This window comes from Haemaphysalis longicornis, unplaced genomic scaffold (assembly GCF_048455015.1).
Source record: "Haemaphysalis longicornis isolate Haplotype H1 unplaced genomic scaffold, Haemaphysalis longicornis Haplotype H1 scaffold_8, whole genome shotgun sequence".
Lineage (NCBI taxonomy): Eukaryota > Metazoa > Arthropoda > Arachnida > Ixodida > Ixodidae > Haemaphysalis > Haemaphysalis longicornis.
In genome coordinates, this window is record NW_027526445.1 from 120,610,717 (window position 1) to 120,618,670 (window position 7,954).

Genomic DNA, 7,954 nt, shown 5'->3' on the forward strand with positions numbered 1-7,954 from the left:
GTTGGCGCGCTGGCACGAGAATTTCAATCGTCTATATATGCGCAAGCAAGCGAAGCAGATGAGCATTGCAATTGTTTGCAACGGCGACAACTGTCTCTTTGTTATCAGCAGAGTTTGACAACACCTATCGCCAAAATAAACAGATTGAAACCACACGGCCGCGCTGTCTGCCTGTGATCGCGCTGGCTGAAGCATCTATACGGGTATACGTACGGTATGGGGTTTATAGCTGCATGCACCCGTCGCGTCCTGCTTACTCGGTCTAATTAGCATTAGGCCACGGTTGAAGTGCTGATACATGGAAACAACAAAAGGCTAACATGGCGACCGCCCGCTTGAGATGATTATCCCAGATGGGTAGTTTATTTTGGACGTGGTAGTATACAAGGAACCGAACGCCATCTCACAAATGGTGTTAAGTCGTTCTAAATCCTCCCTTTTGCTATACGGACGAGCAACGGTACTACCATGGAGGTTCGTCCACTTTTTTAGACCATGCCTAGGGAGTACATTTTTTGCTATAAGTACTTTTCAGGGCACATTACTTGATTAAAACTCCATTTCCGACTAGTTTGCGTTTACAGTGCAGGCATTTCGCACATATCCCGAGAATATAGTCATTTAAGACTGGCGGATGTGCTGTTTATTCTGCAGGTTATGGTTTTACGCCCGCCAGCCCGGAAGCACTGGGACGCAATGTGCTATCACCAGTACCTGGTGGAACTCTCCATGGTAAGCGTGCAAAGGACGTCTGTTTTCTTCTATACCGCGATAGCCCCTGTTGTCACATTCTGATGTGGTTCCATTTCTGCGTTGTTTTTCTGTCGGGAAGGCGTGATTTAAAATAGAAGATGCAATAAGAACTGAACGCAATTACATAATGACATGATTGAGTTGACTAATGCTACAGGAAGAGGTAGTGGGCGCAGTATTAGAAAATGAAATAAACTGTTTTTTTTTGTTACACCTAAAAGTTGTATTATCGTATTAGTGGTGCGCGCTTAAATGTGGATGCGCATTGAAACGTATCCCCAGTTAGTGCACGCTGCACTATGTTTACGTTAAACAGCCATTACCGATGCGTTAGCATTATAGTCATTGTCTTTCATTTTCGTTTCATTCATTTATCGAGAGTCCTGTGTGCGGGGTGAGCTTTGTGGTCAATCTATGCACGCGGTACTTGTAAAGTGACCTGGCATTTGGTCAAACTACACGTCAATTCCATTGGCATAAAAGGTTGAGCAATTCGTGAATACTCTTGCGTATAAACACTGAACGCTGCCTTGCGCATGAAACAAAATAAGGAGCCTGTTTTGATCCTGAGCAGTTCATCGACTTGTTTTTTCCCCGACAATTGTTGTCTCTAAAAAAAGGAAAGCGTAATTGTACTGTAATTCATATCAAGGCGACACCTCAACAGAACAGTTGCTTACTAAAAAGCAACTTAAGTGTCCTGCAACAACGGACGACTTCAAATTCTATACAGAGATATCGGAGCATGAACGAACCCGAAGCCGATAAACGATTCCGCACAAGTCTACAAATATACCTTATAACGACGTAATTTTCTGTACGACAGTTGCAAGTTGGGAGAGTTGGTAGGTGTTCATATCTAATCACAACGCGTCAGACGAGACAGACAAGGGAATAACCACAGGACGAGAGCTCGTCGTGTGGTTTTTCTCTTGACTGTAACGTCTGTCGCGCTGTGATTAGATATGATTTTCTGCCTTTTCACGCGAGTTGTTTTTACTAAGGCCCGCTAAAAGCAAATTTCCGGCGAGGCCCTACGCATCCTTCGTTGCGATAATAAAAAAAACTCTATACTTTACAGCTGTAGTGGTAGCCAGAGTGTGCGAATAGTGGCGGCGTAGGCAGAGACCATTGTTGATGACACTGTATGGAACCGAAATTCTCGTCAATAGCCCAGATGGTCCTTGCGGAGTAAAATTTTTCTGGATATAATATGCCCCCTAAAACACGTGCTACTCGACCCGTCTTGAATTACAGGCTTCTGTAAGTAAATAAAAGCAGAACAACCTTAGTATAGCAAACGACGAAACTAGAGATACTCATTACAGCAACACGTTTCTCGACGTTTTTGGCACTAGTGGAATCGATTCCCAATATGTTTAGCACTTCAAATGCGCACATCCTCTCATCTGCTAGTAATGCGTAGTTGGAGAATAATAAAGGCGTCAGTTCTTTTTTAACAACTAGTAATTACTGAGCTTGTTTTTTAATTAGTACTCAGAGCAAATCGGCCGGTATCGCGAAAATTGTTCGTTGACCAGACTGGTTCCTTCAGACTCGGTTCTGTGATGCATCGCAAAGACGAGCTCTCAGCTGGTCTACACTAGTTACGTAAAGTCCACCTAAACGAGGACGGAAATTATTGGACGAGCGAAAGCAGGGAGTTCATCAACATCAGCATTATCATTTTCACATAACCATAGTCATGATCATCATATTAATCTTTAGCCACCCGTTTATGTCACTGCAGGACAACTATTTCTTGCACAGTCTTCCAAAGACTCCTGTATTTCGACGCCCGAAACCATAGTTTTCCCAAGAAGGTTATGTCAACCCTCAATCGAGTTAACTGCCTTCCTATACTCCTAGTCTCGTCTTTCGGTTGCCACTCTATTAACCAGATGGTCCACTTGTTTGCTTGTTCTTCGACTTACTCCCCAGCTCGTTGCCTAATAAAAAACGAGCGTTTCCCATCCCTAAGGTCTCTCTTATAATCCGTTTTACCGTGGCTCGTTGGTCTGTGTCATTGTCATATTTTGGAACGACGATGTTCCGGCCCTGTGAGCCTGTCGAGCAAACTGAGGCCTAAGGGGTAAGTGTTGGGCAATGCAGTAAGCAAAGTTTTCTTTTGAAGGCGTTTATTAATGCAGCAAGTTTAGGCTCTATAAGTGATAACCGCCTGTGCGTATAGGTTGTAGGCCCTAATTTTAATGCTAAAAGTAAACCCACTGCTCTTTGTATGGGTGAGCCCGGTAAGTCCGTCCAATGGAACACCATGCAAAATCCTACGCCGAATTTATTTTTCCTGGTGTCAGCACCAATATGTCCAAGGTAGTTATACTCTTCCATCTCTTGGATTATTCTGTTAACTGTGTTAAATATGGTTTTCGAGTTATCCGTCTCGAGTGCTATCTCCGTTCACTATCAACGCATCTACGCGAGTTGAAAAAAAAAATGGCTGTGGCTGAACTCAGTCATGCCTGGGTGTGTGTAGGGATAGGTACGGTTAACGTTCTTCTCCTGCCCCCGCAGCTCGTTGGCTGCTCCTTGTTTCATTCTGTCGTCAATCCGCGGCCCTGACACGAGATGCCGAACTAGACGACGAATAATCCTCATCTGAATCCACTCGCCTGGCCCCTTCGTACCAACGACGCTTCTCGAGGCATGCGCCTTGTTCTTCCTCCGTCTCCTCAGCTCGCTGTCTCCTCTTGGTTTCTTTCCGACGACGAAGCCTGGTTTATTTCTGTCTCTCCGAACCACTTTCAATATCTGACGACGAATCCCACCGAGCCTTCCGCCCCTTTTATATATACGGTGCAACGCCGGCTCCTCCTCTGTTGTTGCAACGCGGTTTCACCGGCTCCTCTGACGTCATGCCAGATGGCGCGGCGAGCGGCGCTGCCAGCTGCGGCGGTTGCTCGGCAACCGCTCAGCTCGCGGTGTGGCCAACGGCCACAGCGAAACGGCGACAGTACGGCCATGTAGCTCTCGCTACAAAATAGCGCATACTCGTCCCCTTTCAACTCGACCGCAGACTACGTGACGAAAGCTGCACCACGAGCCTTTCTCTCTCTCCCGTAGAGAGGAGTGGCTCGTAGCATTCTCTTCGGCGGCCTTCGACATATCACAGACTGGGGAGTTTTATCTTTTTCCCCGCAACGCGGAGGGGTCTATTTCCGATCTAGTGCAACAACATAAAAAAAGGAATTGATGCCTGCTCGAGAGCGTGGGCTGAGACTGGCCGGGCGTTTTTGAAGCAATAGACGTATGTTGTCGAGTGGTCTGCTTGAAAGGAAAGTATTGAGTTAGTCACTCAAAATCTGCGTACGCTCAAAACACAAAAGAAACGCCAAAACAGTTCGTACAGGTTCAGGCATACAAGAGGATGGTGCACAGCGTCGACGACGGGGGATCGTCACAGGAAGTGAATGAAGTTGACCAGCAACAGCCAATGGCACAACCACTGCAGTCATGACGCAATTAAAATGGTGCATAATCAGGGAAATTGAAGAGAGCTCTGTTAGTTTTTCCCCGTCTTTCACCCCGAATAGCGTGCTTACCGCTTCCCGTGCACGTGTAACATTTGGTTCAGGTATTCCTGGCAGTGTACTTTACACGTCACGCAGGATTATTTTCACTGCTCAAAGCGTATTGCGGGGTGTTTTTAACCCTACGACGGAGCTTTCTGTGTACAGTTTCTGAAGCATTTTCGGCAATGGTTCTCCCGGCTCACTGAACAGTGATGCCGCTCGCGAATTCGAAGGTGCTCACATATGCTCCCTCAAATGTATCCGCGATTTATTACAATCAAGCTTCCTAAAAATTCCCTCCAGAAGGATGTAACGTTATTGCTCATAGAGCATTTCTTGCACATTTTTCAAGGGATTACCTTCATTGTCTCTTTTAGTACGTATTCCAAGAGCCTCACCTGATTCGCTTCCATCTCCTGGCACCTCAACGCTTCCAGTTCTAAGCACGGCCTACATATTCAGAAGCTTTTTCAAAGTAACATTGGTAAATAACTTTTATACAACGAAGAGTGGGCTGATGGGTCTATAATTTTTATTCCATTTAATATCACCAGTCCTTTGAATCATAATTATGAGTTTGCATTTCCAGCCTAGTGAATTTTTACAGAACTGGAACACGCTAAGACTAATTTGCGAGCTTTTGTAGTACAATGCCTCCTCCATCGCTAAAGTGTTCCACGGATATTTCGTCGCCCCCGACAGTCTTCCCTCACTTCATTTGCTCAAGCGCCCTTTCCACCTCATGCTTAGTTACGGTTGGAACCACGCGTACCAAGCTTTAGAAGACAGCAGAGTTTCCTGGGGTGACTTAAACCCTAAAAATTGGCATGTCTGTGTCTGCATGTCTGTATTCTTGAACGACACGTTTATGTAGGCAAACCATTACCAGACTACAAAGTCTGGTAGCATACTTTCCACTAGTCAACATTACGAACCATTGAAACAATTGGGCTTTATTTGAACCATGATTGATGATCGTGGGGTTTAACTCGCCTACGCTTCACAGGCGAGGACGTGCGCCGTAGTGGAGGGCTCCGGATTAATTTTGACCACCTGGGGATCTAACGTGAGCCGAAATCTCGTACACAGGGCGTTTTTGCTTTTCGCCTCCATTTATTTAACCAAACATCAATACATAACTACTGCTGGCCGTGTAATGTTAAATAAAAAGAGATGTGTGCTTTATTTTTGCGCGACAAATTCGAATAGACGGCGCGGCCGCACTGTGAACGCGGGAATGTTGAGTTGACTTGAGCAAACTTCCATCGTGTTTATAGTTGGAGGAGGGCGACGGAAGGGGAATAGCGCTATAGGTGGACGGGGGAGAGAAAATAGGTTTTCATGTGTTAAGCGCGGCAGACGACTATCGTCTTTCGACGACATCTACAGCGAAAAGAGCAGATACGCGGCCGTTTTTTAGCGTTGCTTCCTGGCTTGGAGCTGCTGGCCCACAATTCAGCGTAGGCATTTTCCGCTATTTTAAGGACTTCATCATTTTTGTTCGTAATGAACTTATCAGTTACGTCTTTGTGTATATTCTGTCATTGCGAATAGCAACCTGGTTTTTCGTTACCACACTCTTAATCTGGTTCCATATAAGTTCCAGTTAAAAAGGGGGATCCATATATTTTATGTGGATCCGAACGAAAGAATAACTGGAACGAGGCATATAGATGGATCTTATCTGGAACCGTCAGCTTGTTTTCTTTATGTTCGTGGTTTTTATCTGGAACCGAAGAAATGGGGTCATGCGGTGTCGGCGGTTCCGGTTACTGTTCCACTTATGTCCCAGTAAACAGTTGGGGAGAGTGCGTTTGTATATTTTTTGCTCGTGTCTTGTTCCACTTAACTCGTGCACGGCAGTGAAGTATGCACTCTTTCATGCATCAACTGGAACAATGAACCGCATATATATTAGGTGCTTCTTGACCCAAGATGCACGTGCGCGTTTAATATACACGCGCACACCGCACATAAAATTTAATGAACTTCGCCGACATCTATGAAACTGCCTTGCAGCAGTTAACTTTCATAACACGGCTAAGCTGTAGTTTTTGTGATGTCCTTTGACAGAAAACAAAATCCCACTTTTTTGTCAACGCCGTACAAAGCATTAAAAATTTCTCGGGAAAGATATCTTAGGGAAAAGACGAAATGGCAAGAACCCATTCTCTGGTGTTCTGCGGCACTCAAACCGCTTTCGTGACCACCGTATTTTTCTAATTTGAGGCGTGAAGTACAACATCACCAGTGACTTGAATTTGAGGAGGACTAAACGTCTTCCTTTTCTCAATCTGCGTTCCGGCGAAGTCACAACTGCTATAGTGCTGAAGAATTTGTGGTGCTTTTGTGAGCACCTTCATAACGAAATACTTGTTGAGGCCATTACATTTTATGCATTTGGTTTACAAAGCTTCGCAGAAACGGCAGTTTTTGTTCAACACTCAGTCATCATCTCGCTGTGGTGTAGTACGCGCTCAATGGTACTTAGTCCACGTTACTTATGTTGTGATGGGGTACATACATAATGGTTACCGACTGCGTCACATTTTACACCACACACATCATGCTACGAATACAGTTATATGCTTAAAAGTTAGTTTTTTGTATTTTGTGTCGTCCCGGATAGTAATTTTCACAAGCAAAAACGAAAGCCTCTTTGCAGGAGGAGAATGACACAAAACCCGGAGAACTAAATCTACCCCGCGGCATCTGCCTTACATTCTATATATTTATACTGAAATGGCATTCCTATTTCAAATTATGCATTGCTGTATCGCGAAACTTCGCAGTGTTACCCTAATGTTGTTACTGGCCGTAGTAACTCAAGTTCACCGAATGACCTGCCTTCTCCTGCTGGTCCCCCCGTTGCTCTTTTCCTGCACTATTGGTGTTCATGACGAAAAACTGCTGGAAAACGGGCAGATGTATTATTTATCGCTAATTAGCGAGTAATCACACTTGATTCACTATGCGGAAGTAGTTTTCTATAACGTGGGTATCAAAGGGCGCCGCAGTATATATTATTGGTATTGGAAATACTTGTTGTCAAGAGAACGCAGTCAATAAAGAAGCGTCGTTTTGTTTTCACTGCAAAGAACGAAATAAAGCTGTCATCAAAGTTTATGCACACATACCGCACGCGCTCACGGCCCGCGGAAAGAAAACAACTTTAGCCCAACTAACGTGTTAAATTGGCTAATATCTGAGCTCTTTGTTCCAGCCTCAGAGCCGCGTAGACGTCCGCTTAGAGGCCTACTCCCATTTTCCAAAGCAAATATAAGCGATCAAGGGTGCCGAGCTTGTGATCTCTTCCGCGGACTGGTCACTGGCCACGGCGTGCATCGCCAAAGGCACGGAGGAAGAAAAAGTTGAAGAAAAAGTTGGCCGAAACGATTACGAAACGACCGCCACTTCAGTGCGGCATGCCGTGCGCATGCGTTGACACAGCCGCAAGGCAGCGCCGCTTGCGTTGATGCATGGTATAGTGGGACGGCAACGGGTACAATGACAATGAGGGAAAAATGGCACTGCGTGAACACTTTTAACGACAGCAGCGCCCCTAGGTCTCAACGTTTCCGTAAGCTAGTTTTTGTTCGTCCGCATGCAGCGCCACTAGTGGCCTTCTATAGCGGTTTTCTCGATTGCTCGCGTTATGCGCCTGATGTACT